The sequence below is a fragment of the Pteronotus mesoamericanus genome, unplaced genomic scaffold, assembly GCF_021234165.1.
Source record: "Pteronotus mesoamericanus isolate MK-2021 breed Mesoamerican mustached bat unplaced genomic scaffold, CSHL_Meso_final contig_116, whole genome shotgun sequence".
In the NCBI taxonomy this organism is placed as follows: Eukaryota; Metazoa; Chordata; class Mammalia; order Chiroptera; family Mormoopidae; genus Pteronotus; species Pteronotus mesoamericanus.
In genome coordinates, this window is record NW_026555027.1 from 6,606,173 (window position 1) to 6,622,656 (window position 16,484).

Here is a 16,484-nt window from a genome sequence, read left to right on the forward strand (position 1 = left end):
CGGTGTCATGCCGGGACCATCTTTTCTCATGCAGAACTTTCTGTCTTGATGATAAATCTATCTCTAGATTTCCATTTTTATTGTAATGGCTGTACTTCCAAAGTCAGTACCAGATAGCACTGGGGCTGAGCACTGATATTCAAGGTGCATGTTCTGTCTCCCTTGTTTCCTAGCATTCCTGTCACGCTGGCGTTGCACTATGACCACAAATTTATTTTGTACTAAACAACACACGCACATTTGGTCATCATGTGAAATTTTCCTTTGTGTTACTTTTCACAAAGAGAGTCAGTCTCAGTGCTTGAAATGTTTCTTTTCTTCTTCTGTTTTGCTGATGGACATTTTTTTGAGGTTATTTTTTTTGATGTGTCTTATTAATACAACTGAAAAATAAATCATTTAATATTTTTCTTGGTGCACTGGCCTGGTGTTTTTATTTTTTGACCAGTTTGTTGCTTGGCGCATGCTATCTCCTGAGCACCAGGCCTTAAAAATCTCCCTTGAATGTACTTTTTTTATTTTCCACTAGAAGGGAAAAATCAAACCCTTTATTTTCATACTGAGGGTGGAATCAGCAAAAAAAATGGAACTGGTGAAATTTTTAGCTTTTTATTCTAGTTGACCCCTTTTCCCCAAGAAGAGCACTTGATTCTCTGTCTTAAGACACACAGTTGACAATTCTTGATTAAGGCCTCTTTCTAAATGTAAATAAATATGTGCTTTTGTTCCTAACTGGGCCACGGGCCACATCATTCCAACTTCATTCCATGAAGTTTCAGCCTAAGCTACTGCCGAAGCCCATGTATTTGTCTCCCTAAGAAATCAGCCTATTCATTCATTATTTGATTCATTCCTTCTCCACTGAGCACTGATCCACGGTGTTTTAGGTATAAAGCTGCAGTGTTAGCAAATAAGAAAACAGATCCCTCTCTTGTAGAGTACAAACCATATTCCTGACAATGTTAGCTTGATTATGAAAGTAGAAAAACAATTTTATTTTATTCAAGAAGAAAATGTGGCTGAAGAATAATCATTCATAGATTTTAAAATTAGTACGATTCACAGTCTTTTTGTGTGTGTTCCAGCTTTAGGGTGAGCATTTATAGAGTTACTGACTCATTCAGTCTCACTGAATAAAATGAAATGTGTGTGTCTGTATGTGTGTGTATTGTGGGTGGGGCAGGAACCAACTTAGGAATGTTATTAAAATAAAATTTTAGGGGGCAATGCTTTCTCATTTGGTTTATTGGCCTGCAGTGCCATCTGGTGGTCAAAAAGAAGGAAACATGCCAATTTACACTTGGATGATTGTATGTAATGCAACATTTTGCCCAAGTACCTGGGATGCAAACTTGGACAGCATGGAATGTAAAAAGGAAAACTATTACTAATTTACCAGGGGAAACAGTCATAAAATGAGACTGTCAAGGGCAAACCTACACTAGATATGAGCTATAATTATATTGAACATTTATGAGGCACCAACACTTTTCATGTATTATTTTGTAAAATCACAGTAAACACATGAAAAGTAAATGTAATTTATCTTTATTTTACTGATGAACACTGGGGCTTGAAGGTTTTCCAGGTAAAATACAGGGAGTTCAGTTAATTTTGGCTAATCAACATTTTTTTTTGGTATAATATATCCCAGATAAGCAATGTATAATTTTTCAAGTAAGTATATCCCTTGCAATATTTGAGACATATTTATACTGGGTGGTTTGCTCTTGTGGTTCCCCTACCCTGCTCCCCCAACCCCCCAAATCTGGCAACCCTTGCTTGGAGAGGTTAAGTAACTTAATGTCACAGAAAGAGTAAGGACAGAACCGGCGCTGGAAACCAACCCTTGCTTAGAAGGAAGCTCCGGCTCTTCACCACACGGCTCAGGTTGGTCAACTGCACTCAACCCTGACCAGAAAGCACACATTTGCTGGGGGGCAGGGGGCAGGGGGCAGGCAGGAGAGTGGACTATGTAGTGGATGAAGGTACGGACTGTAATTAGTCACAGCACATTTATTTTAAATTAGTGAATTTTAGGGTAGAAAGTGCAGCTGGGCCATAGGAAGAACTGAACGCAGGTATTGGAAAGTACTGGAAGATTCGAGAAGATTCTCACGTGGTAAAATAGAAATGAGAGGTTGGAGCTTGGGGCGCTGCACAGTGCGTGAGGAGCCTGGGGAACACAAGCAGACTCGGCGATGTGAGCGTGGGCTCCCCTGCTCGCCTCCCAGCGGAGTGTCACGGAGAGGCCGCAGCTAAGGCCCTCCAGCGAGGCGATGTCTGCGGGCAGCCTGGCTCGGCTTTGAGGCACCCCCTCCAAGACCAAGGTTGCTCGGTCGCCAGTATCAGAAACCCGGTGCGCATTATTTTAACAAAAACGAAAAACGTCTTGTAAGGACGCGAGGGTGACTCCCAGACGTCACGGACAGAGTTTGGGCTTCAGGCCCAGCCTGGCCGACACCCACCGGCATCCCTCCCGATCCCCGCCCCCCGCCCCCCGTGTCTGCTGGCCTGCAGCGCACGTGGCCACCAGGCCATCGGCACTTCATACCTCCAGTCCTGAAAAAAAGACGGACCCTACCCCTTGAGTCTTATGTCCATAACTCCAGGGAACCCTCATGTACTGGCCTCAGTCTGCGCCTGCCTCCAGGCCGGTCTGCTGTGGCCTGGTGAGCCAGGTGACGAGAAGGAACGGCCACCCCGCGCCTGTCCACAGCGGAGTGCCGGGGGCGGGGGTCGCCCCCGGGGGAGGGAGGTGCCCGGCCAGGCAAACGCGGGCGCCCTCTGCCGTCAGCCTTGCGTTTGTCACTGTGGCTTGTCAGCCGACAGGCTAAAGCCTCCTGCTCTCCGACTCAGGTGGCTTCCGACTCCGCTCGTCTCCAAGGGTCCCTTGACCCTTGTAGCGGCCCATGGGTGATGCCACTTCACCCGGCTGGTCCCAGAAAAGGCCACCGGGCCACCTTCGTTCTGTGCACGATTTTCCCACTGATCCCACCTGACCTCTAGATGGCGACAGACCTCAGAAGATGGGCTCAGTCACCTGGGTATGGGCTATCCCATCCCCTCCCGCCCCGCCCTTCCCCCGCCCCCGCTCCAGCAACACACGGTCTAGAGGCTGGTGGCGCGAGCTGAGGCCCCTTGCGGGAGCGCCTCCCGCCAGCCTCCTGACTCCCTTTGCAATGAGGTTCCCTTTATCCCATTTCACAGCCCGAACCTAAGTGTTCTAATTAAAAGACGGCGGAGTACAGTGGGAAGAATGCGGGAGACCTTGGAGTCAGAGCTGGAGACGACTCTCCTGGCTTACCAACGGCCCGATAACTGCTAACAGAGTGAAATGCTCAGAGCCTCAGTTTCCGTCTCTGTGAAAGGGGTGCAACGACACCCGCCTCTCACGGCTGCTGGGCTGGTGAACGAGGTGGCAGAACCGGCCCCTCGCACTGCCTTCGGCCCTGAGGAGCCCCGGGGATGGATCTCAGGGGAGGCTCATTTGAGTGAGGATACTCCTTTAGCAAAATGTAGTTAATTCAGGAACTCAGGTTTTTTTTTTCGGGTACCTCATATACTATATGAAGGCCATTCAGACTTTTGTTGCCTGTTTTAGGTCATTGGGATTTTTCTACTAATAATCGATTCGGGTCCTTTAAAAATTGTACCCTGCGCAAGTAAACCTCAGTATCTTATTTGCTTTGCTAATTTGATTCAGAAGTTTCATATAATTACAAATTTGATAGTATAAATTCCAAGTGAAAGAAATCTAGTCCGTGAGGTTTTAATTTATGGTTTAAACAACCGATGTTTTAAAAATAGGGTGTCCTTCCCGGAGGCCCGCGCAGGTCTCCGACAGCGTCGGGCCCCGCTCTAATGAGGCTACAGGAAACGCGCGCGGTGCGCCGCTCTCCTACTCTCAGACCAGGAGGCTCGCCCAGCGGGAGAGGGTAACTGAGGCGCCACGGCCCCGGAGTGTCGTAAGCACCCGGAGGGACTCAGAGTGATGTGGGAAGATAAGCAAGCGAACACAGGGCGAGCCAGCCGCAGTGGTTCAACGGGCTCCAGCTCCGTTGCTCTGACTTGGATGACGCATCAGCATTCAGAGGGGGTGGAGTCCCTCTAGGTGGTGGGCAGATGTTTCTGGAGGGCTGGGCGGAGCTTAGGGTTTTCAGAATAATCGCCTTGCTTTCTCAGATCACAGAGTAGTATGTGCACCATGGCAATCTTGGAATAATTGAATGAGAACAAACAGAAAGATGAAAAAAAATCTGATTATAGATGTTAATCATATCTATGCAATGCTGTCTCAGCAACACCTAGATTAGTGTTTAATTGAATAATTAGGGATTGTAACCTATCAGTTTACAGTTTAAGTTGGCACACAAAACTCTCTCTCTACCTATTATCTATCTATCTATCTATCTATCTATCTATCTATCTATCTATCTATCTATCTATCTATCTATCTATCCTTCTATCTAAAATCTACCTGTCATCTATCTATCATTACTCTATCTAAAATCGACCCATCTACCAATTACCTATCTATCTATCTATCACCTGTCTCTCTCTCTCATCTCTATTCACCCATCTGTCATGTATCATGAACACTGTCTTACTGTACATCCTCTTATGTAAACTCTGTGTACGTTCCTGATTATTTCCTTAGAAAGGGGAATACAGTGAATGAAAGACCACGCATTTTAAAAGGTCTGAACGGTATCGCTCACAAGTCAGCAAACCTTCTCTGCCACGGGCTGGCCAGTGGGCATTTTGGGCTTTTGTGGTCCCCGCTCCCTGTCACAGCCACTCAGCTCTGCTGCTGTAGTGCAACAGCGGCCGCAGACGTGTGAGCTCAGGAGCACGGCTGTATCTCTGCAAAGCTCTATGTTCAAAAGAGATGACAGGCTGGGCATTGCCCTGAAATAGACCGATTGTAAAGGGATGTGTTTAGAGAACTCTGTAAATGGAAAAGGAAGCTGGCAAGAGAACCCGCGAAGCACAGGTGTAGAGGAAAGCGAGGGAAGGTGCCTCATTAGAGCTTCCAGCCAGGGCAGAAGAGTGGAGAAAACTGTGTGGAAACCATGGCAACCGCTGATCCCCACGCGATGTCAGCAGCGCCCTTCACCGAATGTGTGTGGTCTCCCGCCTTCCAAGCACACGGACTTCCTTGACCCCTTTGATACCAGGTGCTGCCAGGTGGTTTGATTGGATGGTGAAATTTAAGCAGAAATGTGTCTGTGCCCAGCTAGAGTGCGAAATGTGTGTGTGGGGAGCTCTAAGAGCCAGCGTTGATTTGTCACCTTTCTGTCCCTATGCAGCCGATTTAGGGTGAAGCTCCCATCAGCCTGGTGGCCGAGTGAGCAGGACGAGCGGAGCTCCCCCACAGCCCACACTATGTGAGCGAGATATAAACGAGGGCTGGGTTAAGCCACCAAGATTTTGGGGTTGTTTGTTACCAGGACAGAACCTGGCCCATCCTGGCTGATACACCTAACAAAACAACCCTTAATTAAAACAGTTTCCCTTGTTACCATCCGTCTTCTTATTTGTCTTCCCACCCAGCATACATTTATCTGTCCATTTACTGATGGTCTGTTTCCCCCTTTTAGAGAAGGAACTTCCCCACAGCAGAGAGACTTCAGCTGTGCTCACTGCCTCCAGAGCTCAGTGGGTGTTTATGATGTGAATAATCGACATCACCGAAAGCACCAATATAAACCAACACCTTGGAGTTCCCAGGGTTCTGCGGGGAGCTATATGCAGTATCTCGCTGAGTCCTCAACAAAGCTGTGTGAGTAGACAGTGTTGCCATCCTTATTTTTCTTTATAGGTGAACGAGTCTCATTTTACCTATGAGAAATATATCTATTTGCTGCTGCTGCATAACAAGTTACCGCAAAACAGCTTAAGAGAGCACATGTTTATTATTTCCTAGGTGCCACGGGTCAAAAGGAGCCCAGTCGTGACTTGTTGGGTCCGCTGTTCAGGGTCCTCACGAGATGGCAATCAAAGTGTTGGTGCGGACCGGGGTCTCATCTGAAGGCTCGATGGGGGAAGGCTCCCCTTCCAAGCTCATGCGGCTGCTGGCAGGGCTCAGTCCCCTGCAGCTGAATCTGCCTGGGCCCCAGTCCCTGGTTGCGCGGTCCTCACCCACATGTTTCTTGCTGCAGCAAAGGTGCCGGTGAGAAGGCAGCAGTGTCTGCTAGCGAGGTGGGACTTAGTGTCTTTTGTCATTACAAGAGTGACATCACTATTCCTGGAATCTGCAGGTTAGCTGCCATTCAATAAGTCCCACCTTCCTCCAAAAAGAGGACATTACACAAAAGCGTGAATACCACCGGGAGGCAGGAGATACTGATGGTTCAGGGAGGGGAAGTCACTGACCTAAGGACATGCAGCAGGTTTTTGGTTTCTCTTTCCTCTTCCTTGGGATCACCTTCCAAATAAACTGCTTGCTCACGAATCCTTGTTTTTTAGAGTCTTCCTCTTTAAACACCCAGGCAAGCAGCCTCTGTGCCGACAGGAGGGGCATGCCAGCGTCTAAGTCAGGCATAGGCTTCTAAGTGAGCTCTTCTCTTATGAAAAGTTTCACTGTAGTGATACCGTTTACTGGCCACTATTATGTGCTGGCAGTTCATACACATGTCAAATTTAATCCATTGCAACCCCATGTGGTTGATATTGGTATCCCTATTGTACAGAAGAGAGACTGAGGCAGTAGAGGTTAAGTAACCTGCACCACTTGTGATCCCAAACCCACGCTCTTTCTAACTCCCTAGGACCAACACTTTGCCCAGTAAATGTTGAATTTCCCTAGTGGTATCTAGCCTTGATCTATGTATCCAAATATGTTCGTATATAGGTTTGGTTGCTCTAGAGACCAAAATAACAGTGGCTTTAACAAAGTAGAAATTTGTTTCTACAAGAGCCTGGATGTGGGGTAGCCCTCTTCAGAGAAGCTTCTAGACCTCAGATTCCTTCTCTTTCTCCTTGCTCTGCCATCTCCGGGGGTGGTTTACGAGGGCTCATTCCCACCCCGTCTCCAGCCAGCAGGAAGGGCAGAGGGAGAGAGAGGGGCAGAATTCTCCGTAAGGGCAGGATCCATTCGCGTTGCATTGATCACAGTATGGGCACGTGGCCACGTTTAGCTTCAAGGGGGGCAGCTGGGAGATGCAGTCCGTATTTGTGCCCAGCGGAAGAGTAGGATCCTGTGGCCATAAAATATGGGAAAATGGATATTGGGGCACGTCAGCAGCTATTCCTGGGGCGCCCTTTGTGTGTGGCACTGTGTCGAGCCTTGCTAGGAATAGAAAGACAAACGCACTGTCGTCTCTGAATTCAGAAGAGGGATACCCAAAGGCAAGGTTTCATTAGCAGGTAGAAATAGCCAATGTGGCCCAGGGGATGACAGGGTACAGTAATGGAGTGTGGACATCCCAGCATAACCTGCAACAGGTTCTGGCCAGGAGAAGACGCAAAATAACTACTTAAATCAAGGGGAGGGCGCAAAAGTAATAACAAGCCGGTTCCAGTCTTGAAATACAGACCTCCATGGGATATTGTAAAAAACCACACAAAGTGACCCCCCGACTCTGACTTCAGTTTTGAAGAGGACACGTCAGGTAAATACAGGGAGTGGGGACAGGAGAGACAGGGGACCAGCGAAAGTTAATGGGACAGCAGCATTTTTAGCGATCAGAGCGAAGCAGGTAGGAAAAGCAGGGAGTTCAGCAAACTCTGGGGCCTTAGCGTCCTAGTGCTGCGGAGCCCAGAGCCCCAGAATGGGTGGCTTAGAAAATGCGCCGTCTGCCAGTTCTGGAGGCTGGGAGTAAGAAATCAGGGTGTGGGCAGGGCCCTGTGCCCTCTGAACCCTCTAGGGGAGGGTCCTTCCGCCTCTTCCAGCTTCTGGCGGCCCTGGCCACTCCCTGGATTAATGTAGCCGAGCTGCAGTCTCTGCCTCCGACTTCGCGTGGCCTGCCCCCTCTGCCTTTTCATGGCGTCTTTCCTCTCCGTCTGTCTCTGTGTCCATATTTCTCCTTTTCATAAGGACACCAGTCACTTTGGATTAGCAACCCCCCCATGACCTCATTTCAATTTGACTTCTCTGTGGAGACCCCATCGCCTAATAAGGCCACGGTCTGAGGTCCTGCAGGTGTGGACGTCAGTGTGTCTTTTTCAGGAGATACCTTTCAGCCCATAAGGGTTTGCTTGGTGGATGTTCCTCTCTGAAGTCACAGTAAATTGAACTCCCGCCCTCAGGAGCTCTCGCACTTGGAGAGCCAGCCAGAACTCCACTCCGAGGCGCTTCGTTTGCCAAGCAGCTGTGAGCTCCCCGCGGGCAAGCACTCATTGCCATAAAAGGACATCGCCGTCACTTCTCGGCTTCGTGCACCTGCGGTGTGTCAAGCCATTTTGACATGCCTAAAATGAGAATCCTGCAGTAAAAATAGAATAGAAGAAATCGGATGATGTTCCAAAGGCAATTTACATCCTTTTCATGCTTTGGAATTCATTACAAAAATTTGTCTTTTAAAAATCTATGTTCCCTCGCAAGGAAGGGCCCGCTTTATCTTGCTTCTAGTCCAGCCACTAGAAGCAAGGTGGGGACCTGAATTAGTGTGTGAACAGGACACTAATTAAGTGAGCAACTCCTGGCCCAGGACCAGGGTGTCCACCGACAGCCCCCACATTTAAGGGCTGCTTTAAACAACTTCGGCACATTTTAAAGCCCTGTCACCCTATGGAACACTCCACTCTTTGCTTAGGGACAAAACCAGACTGTCCTCCCTGGGCTGGCTGTCACCGGGAGGACAGCTGGCCCCTGCGTCCCATGGCCAGGCCTGGGAGCGGCGTGCGTAGGGCACCTTTGTGAGCACAAGCCTCCTCCTTCCACGCCTCACGTCCTCTCCTCACGTGATTTGAAGGTGGGCTGGTTTTAAAATATGACCCCAAATTCTTGGGCATTCTTCCACTGAGGGGTCCAAGTCCCCAGTCCCTGAATCCGGACTGCGGGCCCATAGCATGCAGTGCGAGTGGCTGAAGGAAGGATTCTCCGATGACCGCCCGTGACCTGTGTGTTATATGCCCCCTGCCGCCCCGAGAGTGGGTGGACCCCGTTAGATTATGGGGCAAAGGGGAGATTATCCAAGTGGGTCTCATCTAATCCCATGAGCCTTTTATTTCTTCATGTTTTCAACATTTCTTAAAAAATTTAAATTTATGGGGGTGATTTTGGTTAATAAAATGATACAGGTTTCAAGGGTACAATTCTATAATACATCGTCTGTATGTCGTGTTGCATGTTTACCACCCCGAAGTCAAGTCTCCTTCTGTCACCTTTTATTCGACCCCCTTGACCCTTTACTACCCCTCCACCCCCTTCCCTCTGGTAACCACCACGCTGCTGTCTGTGTCTACGAGTTTCTATTTGATTGCCTTGTTTGTTCATTTGGAGCTTTCAGTTTTATATTCCATGCGAGTGAAATCATTAGGTTCTTGACTTTTAAAAGAGGGGGCTTTCTCCAGGGGGCAGCACAAAGGGAAGTCGGGGGTTGGCAGCCGAAGGGGGATTCAGGGCGCCGTCGCTAGCGTAGGCGACAGAGAGAGCCACGTGCCAAGGAGTGTGGGTGGCCTTTCAAAGCCGAGAGTGGCTGTCAGCTGACAGCTAGCAAGGAAGCGGTGACTGCCCTCCATGCTACAACCGCCGTGAGTTAAGCTCACCAAGTGAACGCACCTGGCAGTGGGCTTGTTCCCAGAGCCTCCGGACAAGGGCCCAGGCCTAGCTGGCACCTTCCTCTTAGCAGGGAACCCGGTTGAACCCGCCCAGAACTGGGAGATAATAAAGGGGCATTGTTTTCAGCCATTAAATTTGTGGTCGTTTCTTATGCCAGTTTCTAAGTCCAGGCTTTAAAAGGCTAGCAGCTTCCCTCTTCTGTCTGGTGGAGCAATTGCTCTTGGAACCGAATAGCCATGCTGTGAGGAAGCCCAAGCAACCCCTGGGACTGAAGAGCTCAGAGCAGCCACAGTTCAAGGCCACCCTTCCAGTCTTGTGACGAGGCCACCGTGGAGGTGGGTTCCCTGGCACCCATTGATCTTTCCCAGCTGACACTGTGTGACACAGGACACTACGCCCTGCCCAGACTACAAAATACCTGATTGTTCTTATTTGAAGGCACTGCGTTTTGGGGTGGTTTAAGCAGAGTGTAAATGTTCTGCTGTTTGCTCTGAGCCAGAATTGCGAATTATGTCTCTAGTGATATGGCTGAGGTTAAAGGTTACTGAAGCAAAGCCTTTGAAAGCATTCCTACATGAGAGGAAGAAACGGCCCTTGCAACTTTGAGGACACAATATTGTAGTCAACTTTCCTGCTAGGATTTTGTGAATCAAGGGGTGCGGTGGACAGAGAGCATTTTGCAAATTCCTGCTTGCAGGGAGCTTTATTACCTTTGGGCCCCAGGGAACTATACTCACAAACACGGTCACATTCCGTGCTGGTGATGGTGGGTGACAGTCACTACAGATCCTGAATGTAGGATCAGAAAGTGGCAAAGTTCTGGAAACTGAGTTAACGCTACCAATAATTTCAAAGTGAGTAAGGTTATGATGTATGATTTTAATTAAAAGAGCTTACTGTAAGATATAGTACCAAATGCAAAATAAAAACTCCCCAACCCTCTTTATACATAAATGCATTTATCACAGTGTTATTTGCTGTCCTGAAAAGCAGGAAACAACATAATGTTTAACTATGTGGCTGTTCTTACAGTCATTACGATGCTCTTATAATGATATTATGTTATGTATCGTAATGTAGTGTGTTATTATGAAGCCATTAGAACAGTGTTCATAAGTGGGTTTTAATGATATGGAACAATGCTTAAAATATAGTGTTAAACTAGAGAGGATATAAAATCATCTGGACATTATATTTTATTATATAGTACGTGAAAGCATGTTGTTCAAGTAAAAGATTTCTGGTAGCTAAAATATAGATACAACTTAATGTTTAATAATAAAGGATTCTTTAGATAACTAATGGTATATCCATAAAACAATACTTTTCAGCCACTTAAAATTATTTCATAAGAATACAAATATTTATGGAAAGACATTTAAGTCATTTGGTTGATTGGGTGTGTTAGTTTCTTAGGTCTCTTGCTACAAAACACCACAAATTAAGCGCCTTAAAAAAAATACATGTTTATTCACTCCCAGTCCTGGAGGCCAGGAGTCTGAAACCAAGGCGTGCTCAGGGCCCTGTGCCTCTGAATGCTTGGCGGAGAGGGGTCCTCCTTTCCTGTCCCTCCCAGCTTCTGTGGCTGCCGGCGCTCCTCGTTGTCCTTGGCTTGTGGCTACATCGCTCCAGTCTCTGCCTCTCTTGTCACATGGTCTTCTCTCTCTCTGTCTTCATGTCCTCTTCGTTCTGTATATGTCTCTGCCCAATTTCTCTTATTACAAGGATACCAGTCATATGGAATGTACAGCTTTCTGTTCCCGAGTATGAACTCATCTTAATTAAACTGATGACCAAGACCCTGTTTCCAAATAAGTAACATTCCAAGGTTCTGAGTGGACATACATTCTTGGGGTGGGGGGAGGTGGTTGAGGGGGAACTATTTAACCCAGTATAGCGGATTAAGTGAAAAAAAATTATATATAAAATTATATATAATACTTCAATAAAAGTTTAAAATTATGCACAATGCATACACATTCATAGACACATAGATGCACATACACACAGCTAAAGGGTTGGGAGACTTCTTAACACATTATAGTGGGTCTCCCTGGCTCGTGAGGCTCTGGGTTCTTCTTAATACCTCTCTGTATTTTTTCTGAATTTTCCATATTTTTTACATTGATAACACACTCCTTTTGTGATTAAAATGATAATGAATTTTTAAATCTTTTGCCATTCAAATTGTCAAAAATTAAAAAGCTGACGGTGTGATTGCATTTTGAACATTCACTGCGAGAGGCAGTGTAATTATCTTAAAGAGATTTTTGCTGCCCTGCCTGGTGTGGCTCAGGGGATTGAGTCCCAGCCTATGTACCAAAGTGTTGACAGTTCAATTCCCAGTCGGGGCACAGGCCTCGGCTGTGGGCCGGGCCCCCAGCGGGGGGGACATGTGAGAGGCAGCCACACCTTGGTGTTTCTCTCCCTCTCTCCCTCCCTCCTCCTCTCTCTAAAAATAGATAAATAAAATCTTAAAAAAAAAAAAGAGCTTTTTGCTAACCAGGATATTTTAGACTTCTTACAGGGTGCATGTCTTCTGATCCACAATAGCATTAAAAAAAGTAGACTTTATTTCTTTTTCAGAGCAGTTTCGGGTTCCCAGGAGAATCGAGCAGAAAGTACAGGGGGTTTCCATACCCCGCTGTGCCCACCGCGCACAGCCCCGCTCCCCGCCCCTCACTCTCAGTATCCCCACCGGAGCGGAGCATTTGTTATTACTCATGCGCTGCATTGACACGTGCTTACCACCAAGCGCCTGCAGTTTGCACTAGGGCTCACCCTTGATGTTGTACATTCTACGCGTTTTGACATATGTATAATAACATACACCCAATGTGACAGTATCACACGGAATACTTTCACTGCCCTAAAAATCCTCTCCTTTGTCTATTTCCCCTCCCCCAGCAATCAGCGATCATTTGTGCCTCCATAAAGCAACTGCATTTTTCAGAACTGATCCTAAAGAAATGGCTGTGTCCTCCCGGATCCAGCTATGCCGGTGCTCGCCACTGCGTTTGCTGGTACAAATCGCAGGTGACGTGCGGGCCAACAGTAGGAACCCGCTTAGGTAAGTGGTGCTCCCCATCAGTGGAGGGAATTGTGCTTAGTAGTTGAAAATAATGCACTTACTGAGAGGGGGCAGAGGTTAGTACATGAAGTAAAAAAAATCTGGTCACGAAACAGCAGGTACAATATGGACATTTCTCAGCAGACACGTGACATGCTGTTCACTGTCCCTCTCCCTGCATAGTGGTCTTAAGAGTAATCTGTTTAAAATTTTCCTCCTTTTTGGATTACCTGCCTTCTCTGATTTTTCCCTGGGGAATACATATCCCTCTTATATAAGGAAAATAATAAAAGTTATTCATTAAAATTCATAATGCTCATCTATGGGTGATAGTGAAATTATAGGTAGGTTTTATTTCATCTTTATATTAGATTGAGCCTTATATAAAACTACTGTTTCTGTGGGCAAAAGAAAGACAGCTAAATGTGGACACTTTTATATGATTTCAGGTATTGCTTTTAATATTTTCCAACTATTCTGTAGTTGGTCATGTCACTTGTACACCTATATTTCTCCAAGGCTTCCAGTTAAAAGATTTAAAATCATGGCTCTCATACAGATCTAAAAAAATCATGTGTTCAAGGTTTATGTAACTCATTAGTTAATGAGGGAACCAGCAAGTTGTTCCACCAGATTCCATGGAGAATTCACAGATCACACATAAATGTGCCATCATGAACGCTGAAACACTTACAAACATTTACTGGTCAGTATCTGCAGGGCAAAAATCAATTGCATGCTCACCCGACGAAGTTCATTTGCATTTCTGTCAGTACTAGAATCATTTGTGCCACTGTAAGTTTCTTACGACTTTGGGGTTATCCAGGGGAGCAGAACCAACAGGAGACACGTATTTATTATGAGAAACTGGCTCTCACGATTATGGAGGCTGAGCAGTGCCATGACCGGCCTTCTGCACGGTGAAGACCAGGAGAGCCGCTGGTGCGGCTCCAGTGCAGGTCTGAAGCTCTGAGAGCTGAAGGGCTGAGTCCGAAGCCCAGGGAACCAGGAGCATCGACGTTCGAAGGCAGGAGAGGACAGAGGGCCCGGCGAGGCCGAGAGAAGTCGCCGTTCCTGCTGCCTTCTCGCTCTACTCAAGGCCTCAGCGGGCTGGGTGGGTTTGCGAGGGGTCCCACGCAAACCCACGGGGCAGGGCAGCCTGCTTTACTCAGTCTACTGATGCAAATGCTAATCTCCCTCAGAAACACCCTCACAGACACACCCAGAAACAATGTTTAACCACATATTTGGGATCCTGTGGTCCAGTCAGGTGAACACATAAAATTAACCGTCACAAACTTCGAGTTTGCAATAGCTCAAAGGCAGCTCAGGTCCTATTAAATCAGATGCCCCTATACTCTTCTCTGCCTGTTTTGAAGTTTTTAACCACTTCTCCTGCACCTTTCCTTTGTTTCTGAAGATAAAAATCAACCTCTTTCTTTTTTTAAATCTATCTATCTATCTATCTATCTATCTATTTATTTATTTATTTTTTAAATACATTTGTCTCTGCCTCCCCCCGACCACTTTCCCTTGTCCCCTCCCTCCTTCCCTCCCTCAGCTCTTCCCCTTTGGTTTTGTCCATGAGTCCTTGCTATATGTTTCTTGACTTGCCCCTTCCCTTCCCTTTCCCTGCCGCCCCTGCCCCCCCACTCCTTTCCTCTTGTCTCTGTTGATTTCTTTTCCTTTCAGTAAAAACCAACCTCTTGATTGTATCTTGGCCTGGACCTTGCCTCCGCTCTGGGCTCATCTATGGCCACCCGTGTCCCCATCTCATTCATTCATGTCCCATGGGCCTCTTTCAACTCCGCAGGTGCGCCAGGCTCCTGCCCCCTGGGAGGCTGCGGTGCTGCCTGCATGCACATTGTCGCCTCTGCCCCAGGGCGTGGTCCTCCCTTCTCTGCCCTCCTCCTCATTCCCTCCCAACATGCCCGCCCCCATCTGAACTCAAACCCAGTTTCCTCGGGGGATGTGTCCCCCCCCCGCCCCCCGCCTCCACAGCTTCCCTCGGAGCCTCTACCACAACTTAAACTACAGTGGGAATGTTTTATTTAACTGTGAGCTTTGTGATTTTAAAATAGCAAAGGCTAAAAATATTAGTCAAACCTCTCTTTATGCTCAAACTTTGAAATAATGCACAGCTCTCAAATTCCAACCCCCCCCCCCCCCAAAAAAAACCCTCCTCAGGAAGGCACAGTTTCGGAGCTGCATTTCCAATGACTTATAAATAGTATTTCCACTGTTGCCCTGGGGTGCCATCTCAGGAAGTGGGGAACGATCATCCCCCGGGCCCAGCGTTGGTGAGGGTGGGAGTAGGGGAGACCCTCCACTTGCTACGGAACTTCTGACGGTGGTTCTCATCGTTCTATATATATTGTTGTTAGGCCACTTGTAGGAGGTCAGAATATGCCACCCCTAAACATGCCACTTGGGCATAGGGTTTATTTTAAGTTGAAGATAATTGAGAAACAGCAGACACCAGACAAACTCTCTGCCTTTCCCTCTTGTACCAGGAAGGGCATGAGGAACAGAATCGCTGCAGACTCGGGCCAGCATCTATACAACAGACCTTCCCAAACCGCCCTTATCTACCATTAAACCCCCCACTCCCATCTACCCATCTTCCCACAGTTCGCCACGCCTAACCCCCAAAAGCCTAAACTTCTTTTCCTTTGTCTTGCCACTTCTCTGCGGATTTATTGTCTTAAGATACTGACGATACAAACCCGAGTCCTGACCACCCCTTTGAGTTACTCCTCACGGCTTTTCTCTCCCGTAAATGAGTGCTGCACCTGTTAATGAATTCTTGTTAATCTTTGTCTTTTTTCTTGTCAATCTGTCTTTTGTCAGTTTCCTTTTCAGGGCCCAAGACACAAACCCAAGGAGCGTAGAGGAAGTTATTTTCTCTCCAACGCGCTCTTTGTTGTATAACAAACCTTTCTGGAAGCTCTGACAACAGGCTTTGGTTGCAGCGCGGAGGCTGAGACTGGGGCTGAGCATCTCTGGGCAAACCAGATGTGACACGGCGCCCTGAAGGCCAGTCCTTGTGCCGCCCAGGGCTGACCGACCGGCCGATAGTCTGAACATGAGGACTGAAACTGAGAAAATAAAAAAAGCACAAGGGCAAAAATGAATTCTACTGGCCTTAGATTTTTATTCTCGTAGCTCTTATTCCAAAATCATTTGAGTTTTGAATTATGCGAGGCCTTCAGGGACACCTGAAGAGGATGCTATGACCCTGTAGTAGATTTGTAACATTATGGGACTAATACATCGACTCCCCAAGTTTCGGTTTTCCTCACCATTTTCCTGACCAGCTCCTAGCATAGGGCTTGGTAGGGAAGGAAAAAAATTTCCTCTACCCTTTTAAGTTCAGGGGCTGGGGCCTGAAGGTCAGATTAACAGGAGAAAAAGGCTTATTTTGCACACATATAGGAGCCAACAAAAAAAGCGCCTGGCTTATTAAGTGGCTAAAGGCTTATATGCCTAATTTAGTATAGTAAAGGGAAGCGGGGAGAACAGGCTTCTTATGGGATGAACACATAGGTTTCTCTGAAAAAGATAAGTAGATTTTTAGGAGAACAGGTGGGAGATATGAAAGTTCATGGGATGTTTGTCTATGAGGGGGGGATTCCCCCCAAACCAGAATTTATTTATAAAAAATTTTGCATTCTTACAAGGTTAAAC